The sequence below is a fragment of the Calypte anna genome, chromosome 8 (genome assembly GCF_003957555.1).
Source record: "Calypte anna isolate BGI_N300 chromosome 8, bCalAnn1_v1.p, whole genome shotgun sequence".
NCBI lineage: Eukaryota > Metazoa > Chordata > Aves > Apodiformes > Trochilidae > Calypte > Calypte anna.
In genome coordinates, this window is record NC_044254.1 from 10,498,376 (window position 1) to 10,512,229 (window position 13,854).

Sequence of the window (13,854 nt, forward strand, 5' to 3'; positions counted from 1 at the left end):
TTCATTATTTTAATTTTTATAGCCCAAAGTAATGGTTTTGGATGTATATTTTGAAATTATGCCCATTTCAACATAATAACTCTGAGGACGATGTTAATTGCCTCAGATACATTACCTGGATTATGGAATATACCTGGTTTTTAACAGCATTTATTAATGCTCTCTATCTGTGTTTGTTACATTGTTTGCAGTCTAGTTGTTATGATCAGTTCACTTGCTCTGGTATAAAACAAGCCATTATCTGGGATCAAAATATCCTGTATAAATAAGAAAATCCTGGATTTACTCAATATAAAAATGGGTTAATTTATGGGTCATTGCAAAAATTTCATTATTTTAAGCTATCATTTACATTAACTAGAATTTTCATAAGTACCATTCTTAATGACTCATGTTGTTTCAATTAAGTTCTTCTTAGATCAAATCAAATACTGGCAGGATTTGTTGATCTGCTAAACTGTCTTCCCCAAATGGATTGGTATAAGATTTCGTTATATAGGTGATAAGGTTTGGTACCCCAGAAATTAAAAAAAAAAAATCTATCTAAATGACTAAATGTTTTCAAAAGGAGAAATCTATGATAATGAAACGGAATCTATTTTAAAATGCCAGGCATCCCCTTGAAAAGCCAATACTAAGCACACTCAAAGAAAACATTGTGCACTAAACACTGTGCATTACAATTATGAGTCTCATTTAATCCATCAATGTGTTGGTATGCTTAATATTTAAATAGTCTTTTTAAACCATAACTCAGAAAACTCTGGAACAAAAATGATTTTGGAAATAACATAGTGGACAATAATGGAACATAATTTGACCTTTGTCACTGTATTATGATTAGTAAAAGAAATTCAGCTGTAGCAGTAGTCTGCATAAATATGCAATCTTCATCTTTTCAAAACAGAATAATCAGAGCATTTTCCATAATTTTGAGACTTTTACAAATCAAATGCATAATAAAATGTGAGTCTAATAAATGCAATTACGCATCACAAATATATGTCAAATGTTTTTTTTTACTCAATACAAGGAAATGCAGATGGTTGAAGGAAATTTGTTTTCAGTTTAATCAATAGAACCAATTTGAAAGAGTACTTATGGAAGCTGAACCAGTGAGTCATCTTGTTCATTTTGTCATAATACAGAAAACATCCCCTTCTCAGCTGGAGTGACCTGAATATGTTCTTCATACTAGGGACTTAGTTCATAAATGAAAAACTGTTACAGGAAAAATATATGTTTTAAAATAAGTAATATGGCTGTATTATATGATTTGAATTAAGATAATTCTATCAATGCTTGCCTGAGACATTGTTTCATATGGATACTCTCATAGCATGCATTATTGTTACTCAGGATGCTGTGCACTCTGAAAAGAATTCAGGAGCTACTGAGTTGTGTAAAGACACACAAACTGAAGCTGCACTTCTTTTACTCCCTTCTGAGCTCTGCCATGCACTATTTTAAAACTATGTATTACACAGTATTATCAGCTATAACTACTATATATGTTCTACAGATATTAAGCCATATATGTAGAAGTGATGATTTATAAGAGTAGAAGGCTGATAACTGCTGCCTCTGAAAAAGGTCTTAACTGCACACACTTGTGGATTCTGTAGCTCTTACCATGCTAAGTAATACATATGTGTGTATACCTCAGTAGTGCCCACCTTTGTACCAAATAATATTCCAGTCAAATTAGGATGATGAGCTTGGCCAGTCCTCTGCTCTTACTTTGATATTGTGCTATGGTCTTCAATTTATAGGACCATGTATTTTCCAACCCCTCAAGTGATGTTTCTTCATTCATTGTGGGGATAAATGATGAGAATGTTGGTGCTTTATGTTGAAGATGGGGATGCTGAATGTCTCTATTTCAGAATGTGCATAGTGAAAGAGCAAGCCACTGCAGTTAAAGGTCACCTTGAAAAACCTCTGCTCTGTCACATGGAAATACATGAATAATTTAACCTACTAACATAGATCTGCTTAATGTAATTCATATAATTAGATAACCAAGTTCCTGTGAAGTACATGACTTGCTACTAATTCAGGGTTCCCTCTCATAACCTCTTTTTCATGCTCCTGTTTAGAGGGTTTGTTTCCTCAAGAGAGGATGAGGTTATTAAACTTATAGAATCCACGTGGCAGGTGTTTTGCAGAATTGATATGCACTGAGGTATATGGTATCAGCTGCATCATTTGAAGTGCCACAGAATGCCAAATACTCAGAAAAAGTAACAGCTTTAAATGAGCATAAAACCTTTACTTTTCCAGGGGCAATGAATTTCAGGGACAACTAAATACCTGTGTGTAAGTACCTTTGGGCAGCTGGATAAATGATTCAAAGTAATTTACATGTCACAGACAAGCTGCTGCTGGCTTGTTTATATTCTGTGGATGCCTTTATGTCACATTGCTGTCACCCTGTCACAGGGTAGACATGCACTCTGTGCCTCAGTTCCCCATGAGATAAAAGAATACTATTTTACATCCTAATGGTAAATCGATTGGTGACCTTTAGTCATTCAAATGATACAGGGGAAACCTTCACAGAAGAAAATTGTGCAGAATTAATAATGAGATATTCAAAGCAGTTTTTTTAAGTAACATGAAAGACCTATGGTATCACGTTGAATAATGACCATAGAATAAAGTATAATACTACTTTGTTCATTAAGTGATTGTCATCCATCTTATTTACTAAACAAGGTCTTGGGGAAAATCTAATATATTAAATAACGATTGCATAATGAGTGCTGTTGAATCTGCTGCTGCAATTGAGTAGAGACTTACCTCAGTTACTGCTCTTCAGCTGAAAACCAGTAATCCTTCACTGGACCACAACAATACTCCTAGTCCATGTCAGATCAGAAAGTAAAATAGGGTTGCTTAAAATACTTTAAAAGCTAAGAGCTTTTAAAAATGGTTATGCTATGGTTAAAGCATAAAAATTTATGGTTAAATAGCTATGGTTAAAAGCTAAGAGCTGCTTCCTCTTTGGAATAGTCAGTGTGCCTCTGGAGATCTAAGGGTAACCACTCATTGAGCTCAGGCCCAATTGCAGAAACATGTCTGACTGTGCCCTCAATCTCAGTGCTCTCAGCCATGTATGCTCTGAGCTCTGGTCCTCTCAGGTGTTAAGAAAATCTTGATAGCACTGTCATCATCAGGCAAAACAATATCCTGTTTTGTGGACATGCATGTGGATTTTGCAGCTGTGATTAAGAACTGAAGGAGAGGAAGAGCCAATTTGTCTATGCTTGTTTATTTCAGGACACCACTAAGAATTATTACTGTAAAATTTAGACAAGCTATTAGGAAGAATTTCTTTACTGAGTGAGTGGTTAAGTGCTGGAATGGTCTGCTCAAGGAGGTGGTGGAGTCACCATCCCTGGAGGTATTTAAAAATAGATGAGTATTTAAAAGTAGATGAGGCATTTCAGACAAGCTCTAGTGAGCATGGTGATGCAGACATATATTTTTTGTTTTATTTTATTTTGTGGGGGGTGTGTGGGGAAATGCTGATGACTGAACACAGTGATCTCAGAGGTCTTTTCCAACCATAACAGTTTTGTAATTCTGTGATTCTGTAAATTCAGTTTATATCTATGTAAATGTCATAATGTGAAAGATACCATTGGTGACAGTATGAATTGTTTGTATTCTCAACTGCTTGGAAGTATTCTACAGCCAGGAATTTCACATGTGCTTTCTCTGTAGAGAATAATCAAAGCTAATTATGCCCAAGCGCAGCCTGTGTATGTGGCAAATAATTTTTAGATGTATTTCTTTCATCAAAACTTTAGCTACTGTGAGGAATATTGACTTTAACAAGCTCCCACTTTGTATTAGTTCCTTATCTTCAGTTTCTCTTCTGCACCTTGTCCACTTGTAAGCTTGTGATGTACCTCTTTATTCTTATTATTAGTGGTGCATATTGCTTTTCATTAACAGCAACATGAGAAGAAATAATGAAAATTAAGCCTTTACACAAGTTGTTTATTATTTGACTTGTCCCTTCAATCCACCCCTATACATCTTGATTGATGGCAGTACATCACATCCAGCACCAGTCTGCTGGGACAAAATACAAATATTTCAGCAGGGTTTTTATGCTGCAATGTGCAGTCAGGAGTCTTTGTAGTGTCCAAAGACAACCTGAAGGTAAGAGAGCATTGCTTGGCCATCCGGGTCTCTTTGGGCTTTGTTACATGAGAAGTCATTATATGGCTCAGGCCTTGGCTTTTTCCCTTCCTTGGTAGCTGGTCACTGTGAAGAGTTCTACCTAGAGCTTTCAAGAAAGCCAGCAAGGGGCATTTGAGTACTGAATGAGGGTGGGGTAGATAAATGCATGCAAGTTAGTTACAAGCAAACAGGAAATGGAATTAAGAATCTTCATGTTCTAAGTTACCATAGATAATTTGGCAAATAATAACATGAATATTGTGAATTCATTCAAGGATTCCATATTTCCTTTGTAAAAAGGATGGGAAAAAAGAGATGTCAGAAACTTTTTTATATTACAGAAAGTTGGTGGTTTTTTGCTTGGCTGTTTTCAAATATTTAGATATATATATATATACCACTCTGTATTTGGAAATTACTGTTTATGGAGTAAAACCTTTGAATTTTAAAATCAGTACTTATTTTCAATGTTAGTAAACAAATGCAGGTAGCAGGGAAGGAAGATTTGGTTGCAGAAGTGGGTTTTCAAACATTTTTAAAATGAGAATGAGTTAAATATGATAAGAAATTCTGCTCATTCTTTTTTACTTTAAATTGTCTGTTCAGTAATTTATTGATGAGGACTACTATAATGCAGAAAAAAATGTAATAATCTGGCCTGATAGGCAAGGCAATTCTAAGTGTGTGATGCTTGTCCATCACTCAGTAATCTGCCATTGTCTGGTAACCACGTGTTTTTTGCAAAATACTAAAACCTTATGCAAGAGGTTAATACAGTTCTCTGGAGCTCTGTCCTGTAATATATATATTATATAATGCTTACTAAAGGATACGTTTTTTCTGACAAGTGACAGTTTGATTGCATCTTCTGTAAGATCTCTGCAAAATCAAGAGCTTCAAACTATGTATGAAATGTTTATACAGGAAACCTGGAGAGCCTCACATTACCTGATACATTTTAAACTCTGCTTCCATTAATGAGAACGTGGTAGGCTCATAACAGCTTTCTTCAGTGTGGCCACTCACAAACCCCAATCAGGGCTCTTTTGACTGCCAGTTCCTGGGTTTCTATTTCTGTCTGTGCTTGTAGTGCCTCATGGAAGCAAGTGGAATCCTGGAACATGAAGCATGTGTATATTATTTTCAAATTTCTTTGAGATTCTATCTGAACAGCCCAGAAAGAGAAGTGCATTTCATTTTTTTGCAGTTGGTCAGTGGAGATGACCACCATTTGAATTAGCACAGTGCCCACAAGTGATTGCCAGAGAAGGCACTGACAGCAGGTGCTCCAATGAAGTACTCAGTGCAAGTTGTATTTAACACTGAGATAGAGAGTGAGTTGCACAGTTTTGCTGGCCTTGTGGAACCCAGTCAGCTCTATCTGCTTGATTCTGCATTTTAGTTTATCAGATAACAATCAAAATCATGTATCTGAGTCCTGCTGCCACAGGCTTTGACATGATTATGGACCAGAGGCTGACTTTCTGAAGCAGTCTCCTGGTGTGTGTGAATGTGGGTGCAAGGTCTGTATGAGACCTCTTCAGAATCACCAAGCAGAGAACCATGGTGGTGCCCTGCCCGAATGGTATAAAATCAACTATGCAGGTCTGCAGGTTCAGGAGGTGTCACCCGTGTGGCAAACTCACTCCTTAAAGTCTGTTTAGTTTATTGGTAGGTATTTCCACTTTGTAGAAAATAGAGGAGGGTAACTTTATGCCTTTAGAGGTTGCCTGGATTTTTAAAAATATTTGTCAACAACTAGACTGCAACTGGCAAATAGCACATTACTGCTAAGAAAATCCATGTGTTTAAGATTCAGTGGATTTTGGTTGCTGGTTGGATCCACAGGTCTCAGTGTTCGGTAATGTAACAAAAGTACTTTCCTTTGACTGTAAAGGGGTTTGATGATTACTGAATCTTTGTGTCAATCAGCTGCTGGCCTTTTTCTTCTGCAAACTAGGCCATACCAACCACTACTAGCTATTTCACTAGATCACAGCCTTGCAGAAGAGAACAAGGTGAGAACAAACACAGAAAATGAACGTGTCTTTAATCCCTGTGGGAAGTTTGCCCTGACACATCTGGGTTTAGTTGTGTGGCTGGTCAGTGTCAGGAGATTGTGCTTTCTACTGTTGACTGTACTGAACTTGTTCTAGGAACAAAACTGTTTGGTTTCTGATGATGTCAATCTGACTTCTTAGCAGCACTAAATTAAAAAAAAAATCTTTATGGAGTGCTTCACCTTTGTGATGTGAATTTTTTTCTTCCTTTTCTCTTTTTAATTTGATTACTAATTTTTTTCTTTGATTAAATTTGACTTGATGACCTCTGCATTTCATAAAAGAAATGCTTCAGACCTGAAGACAGCTTGACTTCTCTAAATTCTTCCTTTGAACTTTCAACTCCAGATTTTAATGAGCATCCGTCTGATTCTACCAAAGCAGCAGGTTATTACATCTGCTGTGGTTCTGATTTAATTGTGTGGCTACATTACTATGCTGAGATTCCTGGAATCAGTAACCATTTTGATTTAGGGTACATTTAAAAATTACAATTTTTTTTTCTCCTCAGTTAAGGAAATGTTTTCTAATTCAGACTGAAATTATAGAAGGAAAAAGGAACATTAGGAGGCAGTGAACATGGTGTAGTGTTACTGATCCACTGGTGGCAAGAATTTCAGCTGCAGTATTACAGATATGCGCTAATGTCAATATGTCAAAGGTTTTGTCCTTTGGTTTTAAATTGGCATCTTTCACTTTAAATCTTATGAAGATCTCTCAATACAAATATCTGTAGCTGATTTTCACTTCTAAAATTTACTTCAATACAGTGTAAGAGTTTCTGTTACCACTTAATGTACTGTTTCTGTTCAAATAAAATGAAGTCTTACTTTGTGTGTCATTTATATTATTTTCTTAGTTCTTCTTTCTGTTGTGTTCTGTTTTTTTTAATATTTTTCTCATGTAATCAAGGACTTTGAATTAAAAAATGATAGCATTAGGGAAAATTAATTTGTGAAAAAAAGAATTTCGGAGGCATAGCCCTGATAAAAAAAAAGAAATGCCTATGTAGTAAAAGTTTAATATTATGTATAGAAAAAAAAATCTATATAGTAGAAGTTTGATGTTCTGCCTTAGAAGAGGGGACCACAGCTTTTTTAATGTTTTATGTTGTACATAAAAAAACCTTATGAAAAACATCTAGATTTGTCACAAAAAAAAAATCTGGAAAATCTGAGGACATCAATTTCAAACATGAATGCTGTTGAACAGGAAAGAATGGTGAAAAAAAGAATTTTTGTTTCCTTTCTGTTTTAAATGGATATATTCAATTCCTGCAGGGAAGTAATGTAACTACTTTTTTGACTAAAACACCTTCCTCCTTTTCTTTGTAGCCAGCCTGGTATGTTAACTATTTCTTTGATTCATGTTAAATATGAGGAGTGATTTTAATAATTTTGAATCTCACAGGACTCATTTTTTTGTTATACAGTGGTTTACACATAATACACTTTCAGAAAAATCTGTTTCCCCTTGTTTAATATTTATATCTGAGTGTCATAATTTGGTTTTCTTAATGAGGTTGATGTATAATTTCATTTGACATGTATATTGATACATGGGCAGTGTTACTTTATCTCTGCTTGGCTTTGTAATATCTGTCATTCAGTGGAAGAGATTGCTTCTCTAGGAAAGAAAATCATTTGTTGACTTTTAATATAATGATCTTTTAAAAGAAAATATTATTAATCTGTCTTTACATGGAGCTACATTGCTGATTTTTTTATTTAAACTTTTGGATTATGCACTGACAGTTTATTAGTAGACATATTCAAAAGTTGTCCTTTTTTAAACATTGGTGAGATGTTTTCTCCTTTCACTCTCTGATGATCTATAATTAAAATTTTCAATTTCAGCTAAGTTTAGGTTTTAGTATGTAGAAGTCTGCACATAACTGTTGTCAATTTAAAGTAATTTTATGAAGTAATTTTCTGTCTTATGGGTTTTGATGTTTTTGAGCATCTCCAGTGAGCATCTGGAAGGATACAGCATTTAAGATTTCTTCCTCTTCAAGCTTAGATACACTTGGAGTTTGCTGTGACCACCAGCATGGTCTACTTCCTTGCTCTTTCTCCACTTGTCTACAGATTTTATAAGAAGTGGCCTATTTTGCATGTCTTGGATTCTGTTTTTTGCTAGAGCTAGTTTTGCCCAAGACTTCCTTATTGGTTGACCAGAAGCTGACCACTGGTAAATTGTTTGTGTCCCTGAGACATCCCACATTATCCTGTGCCTGGGCATTTAAACCTCACCTCTCATCCCATATGAGTTCTCCTGGATTTTTATTTTAAGGTCTTATAAGTAGTTCATTTCATGAAGACTAAGTGCTTGCTATTATCTATTTGTTAGAAGATGTATATAACAGTAGATGGTACACTCTATAGTTGTACAAAACAAGGTGTACCATCACTTGTTACAAACGAGGTAATACTATTCAGTGGTTCTTTAGACAGTTTTCTTGCAGCTAAACAAGCTAAAGTGAAACTCCAGGCATTCCCAGAGGTCTGACAGTTCCTGAAGCTTGAACGGTTAGCTTAACGCAAAGCCTATTACTAGCTCTAGCAACACCATATCTACTTGATTGCAAGGCTATACAGAAAATAATAATTCTTTTTTATTTTTTATAGGAAAAAGAAAGATTTCTGTTGCAATGAGTTTTGTGAAGTATCACTTGTGATGTTAGAGCAGAAAATAAAACATTTTTTTTTTCTGAAGGCCCTATATTCTAAAGTGTTTTCCTAGTTCTTTTTCAAACTTGCACTCTCCATGTCAGAGTCACTCTTTATCAGAGATGGGAGACAAAACATAGGAAGCTGCTTGTAGAAAACCAGCTGATCTGAAGGATCTGAGCAGCATACATCATGGGAGGAACAAATGGGCTAATGGGCTTGTCCCACTGAATACAACAGCTCAGCTTTGATGCTTGAAGTCTGCTCTGGTCTCATCTTCTCAGTCCCAGATTTAGGCTCTGCTTCTGTTCTTTACTCAGTGCATAACCCCATCCTATGTGAAGAGAGGAAGAGGACTTTCTTCCCTTGTATACCACCATATGTCTGTGGCATGGGATCTAGACAAATCCAGATGAATTTAGTCATGCTTGCTTTATCGCTTTGGAGTATTCAGTTACAAAGGATTATTACAAAAGGCATGCAGGAGACAGTGGTTTATTCAGTCCAGAGGATTGTTGGAAATACTCTCATTATTTGCATTTAAGTTTAGTCTCTTTTTAACCTTTTCTACAAGTGCAACAATTAGGTGCTTCATCTCTGACATTGTCCAGTCCTTAACAATGAAGTTCCTGCTTATGTTAAATGTCTCTTTCTTTCAGAAGTCAAAGCTAGATATTCTACATACCTTTTAAAGGTAGAAATTATGTTGGAACTACCTTTTAAAATCTTTGCAATGATTCTTCCAGTTGCTGACCTGTATCAGTATACATCTTACACTTAAATGCAGGCAATAAGTGCTCTGTTTTTAGCTCAAGATTGTTCATATTACTCCTTTTCTAGCAGGTTTTTATGTATTTCTTGTTTGTATTACCACTGATTTCATGGTTTCTCTGATTCATTTTGTTTTCGATTTATGCATTTTAAATTTAGATTATTTTGACTGGAGGCCCTTAAAAGCTCTGGCATTGTGCTTACCTATAATTTATACATTGAGAGACATGCTGCATTACAGAGATAAGTAAGGATTTTGGTTTAGTCACTTTTTAAAATATGATCAGAAAATATGGCAACTTGTGATTTTCTTTCCATTATTTCTAATTAATTGCTTAAACTTGCTGCACAGTATGCCTGTTGCTGATGCTTGCAATTGCATATTGATCCATTTGTTTTCCAAAGTGACTTTAAAATAGAAGCTGCTCTGAAATACTGCGTATAATTCTATAATTAACCTGGTCGACATAACTAATAAGTAAGAGAAAATAGAATAATCTCCATTTGTGTTAAAACATGAGAGATAAGAATTTTTGACACTGCGTTTACCTGAACTGGTTGCAGTTACAGTTCTTCATGTTGAAACTGCTTTAAAGGCTATACCTTTATACCGTTTGTGAATTGTGACTGTCAGGCCTGGGAACAAAGGAAGAAATTATATAACTCACTGTAGATGCAAAAATAAAGAATTATTACAACTCACAGAAACAATGTAAATAAAGTATTCAGCTTCTATTTACTGTGCATTACTGTGCATCTTCTTACCAATATCGTTTTTGGAAGAGAACAGTTAACTGAATAAGATATTTTTTTTTCTGTAACATCTAAAATGTTGTTGGCTATATGATGTATGCAGCATAAATAATTTCATATCTTTATTATAGTTTATATTGTATTTATTTGTACCAGGTTTCAAAATGTTCAAAATGTTTCAAAATATAAAAGGTATGGGTTTTCTTCCAGTTTTAAGCATTAACTTCTGCAGGTAAAAAGAAACAGCAAATAACAACAATAAAACCCAACAAAAACCTCCAAACCATAAAAACCCTAAATCACAAACCTGTATGTCCTGGGCTGGTGTACTTTACCAATAAAATATGATCTCCATTATAATAACCTACTTTATGAAGATTAAATGGGTTTGCAATTCAAACAAGGTAAAATTGGTTTAAAGCAAAATCAAACACTAGTTTGCTAGTTCAGGATTTGAATAGTGGAATGAGAAATCTTTTTTTATATTGCTATTGTGCACTGGTCAGCTAAGAAGTAATTGCTTTTTATAAGGCAAATTTGCTTTTACTTTTCCAACGTAATGAAATGAGCCTGAAACATTTCCTTTGAAATCAAAGTCACTATCACTCAAATGTCACCAGCAAAATTCCATCATATCATTTCAGCAAACACATAATCAGAAAATACTGCTTGGAAATGATTGACAGAATTCTATTATAGAGCTTTACTACACACTCATCCCTAATTATCTGTGTTGTGAATCGATGGTGGTTCAGGTTTTTTCATACTTACATATTACTAACATGTACAGAAAAAGATATCTTGAAGCTATTTGGAGAGAAATAACTTCAAGATCTAAGTTGTAAGCTGCAAATGTATTGAGAGAAGATGCTTTGAATGTACTTTCTATTTTTTTAACACCTAATAAAATTCTGTGTAAAAAAGTAAGCTCATTGACACAAAAAGGTACTAAAATATAGTATGCAAAATTATTCAAGGTAAAATAATATAAGATTGAATCAAAACTTTAAACAGATATGTGTAAAGGTTTAATAAATATTCCCAAGGGTAAAGATATTCAGTTGCATGAAATCAAGGCTTCTTGGGGAAAAATTATGTCAAATAAATTTCAACTCCTCTCCAACCTCATCATGTGTAAAAAAGAGCAGACTTTATCAATGGTCTGAGAAGTGTTTTTCAGGGGCATTAGCACAAGGGGTATAAATTCATCCTCAGCGACAGGGCTGCATACTTTCAGCAAAACAAATAGGTATTGGAAGGAATGTTGCAGTAGCTCCATAGAGAAGGATAATTTTCAAGCTCCATGCCAATGATTCTGGTATATTTAGTCTTTTAAACAAGAATAGAGTGATGGTGTTAAAATGTGGATCAAACAAACATGGCTTCATGATGATATAAAGCTATTAGGGCATTATCATGGGACACTGTATATAGAGTATATTCTAAAAGTTGCTCAGCAACTGAGGAGGAAAACTAAAAAATATAATAGCACTATGGCAACACTGAAGCCAAATGGCATGATTCATATGGTTTGATATTTATCATACTTGGAAAGACTTCAACTGGCAGAAGGGGAGGAGAATGATGCTTCATGCCAAATACAGTTTTAGTCTTTTGAATTACCAATAGCTTGAGAAGCTTGCAGTGACAATGGATAAATCTTACAAGAACTGAAGTGCAGAATGGTAACAGTAGGTGTCTGCTGCATGATGATCAGACTCAAAAACAGAATGATAGTTCTGTAAAGGGGTAGTTATATGTAGCAAGCCAAAAAATACATATATTGCACTGTGGAGATCATGGAAATTTTGCATACAGTTTTCATGGTAGGGTATGCATTAAACTAATTTCAAAATAATTCCAAAATATTTCAGTATGTTATATGACAGTTCCCTACTGAATTATATGTTGAATATTGTAGTGAAATGAGGCAACCAGGTGCCACTAATTCCCAGGGAGTGGCATGAGCTTGTGTTAAGCCCACCTGTGCCTAATTAGGGTGAGGCTTGAGTGGCCAGGACTGAGCTGAGCCTGTGACTCAGGCCTCACCTTTTATTGGCCCCCTAATCCTGCTCATGCGCAGTGGGGGCCCACCCTAATTAGTCACAGGTGGGCTTAACACAAGCTCATGCCACTCCCTGGGAATTAGTGGCACCTGGTTGCCTCATTTCACTACATTATATTGCTAATAACATAAATGCTAATTTGGACCTTACCCAGACTGAAAAGAAAGACTCAATCACAGCTCAGTAAAAAGTATGTGGCAGGATTCTGTTCACTTTAGAAATGTGATCAAATGAATTAGAAGACAAAATAAAATTGAGGTAGTAAAGTAAAATTGGCGACTTTTCTAAAATATGCAGTGAATGGTGTAGAAAACTTTTGTGCCACCTTTGATACCAAAGACCCTCTTTTACTTTTGAAACAAAGTGCTGTTTTGGAAAGAAGTTAAATGCACCTCTGTAATGTTAGAAAACTAAGTTTAAAAAAAGGAAAAGTACAGAATAGAGAAAACACAAAGTTAGAATGAAGAATTGCAGAAAATCAAATTATGGGAAAAAGAACATTAAAAAAATGTCAAAGGAAGGTAATTTTTGGTTAAATTGGTATAGTCTGATAATAGTGTTGAACTGAATTCGTGTACTTGAAATACAGAAGCTAAACTGTTATGTTATATTGAAAAGAAATTACCAAAATTCTGCTGAGGTTGAACTGAATTAAACATCTGTATCACACTTCTGATTGATTATACAATTAGCAATATATGAAATGTAAAGGATACATAAAAACATTGTATGGTATATAACTGAATGAATGTAACATGAAATGTTACAAAAAATGGAAAGGCATTCAAAATATCCACCTACTTTTCAAAGACTTCTTTGAAAGAGTGCCTTATGGAGATATTCATTGTTGAAATATTTTAGTTCTTTTTTTCAGAAAGGTGAAAAACTTTTCTTTCAAGAGCTCAAAAGAAAATTAACATTTTTTCCAAATGTTATGACTCAGTTTCTGGGTTTTCATCTTTACTTCAGTCCATGAAAAATAATCAAATGATTGAGAGAAGGCTTGAATACTGAAAAACTGGAAGTGGAAAGTATAGTTAATGACTCTTGAAAAGGCTTGATGGAAGACAGAAGTTGCCAAGTTGGTGAGGTATAATGTTTTGTGTGATTTATATTGGCTTATACAGACGATGGTGTTTTATGCTATAAATTCCAGAAAGCATATTTTCAAGATTTTGGTTGAGAAAGCAGAAGGATGCTGAGTCATGTTGTGGAGCTTGAAAAAAGTGAATTCATACTTAATTTAGTAGTTGTGGCAATATTTGGTCTAGTAGTAGATTTTTCAGACTCTTATTTGGAACATTCTCATTGACCACAGAGAAAGAAGAAAATTATTAGAAG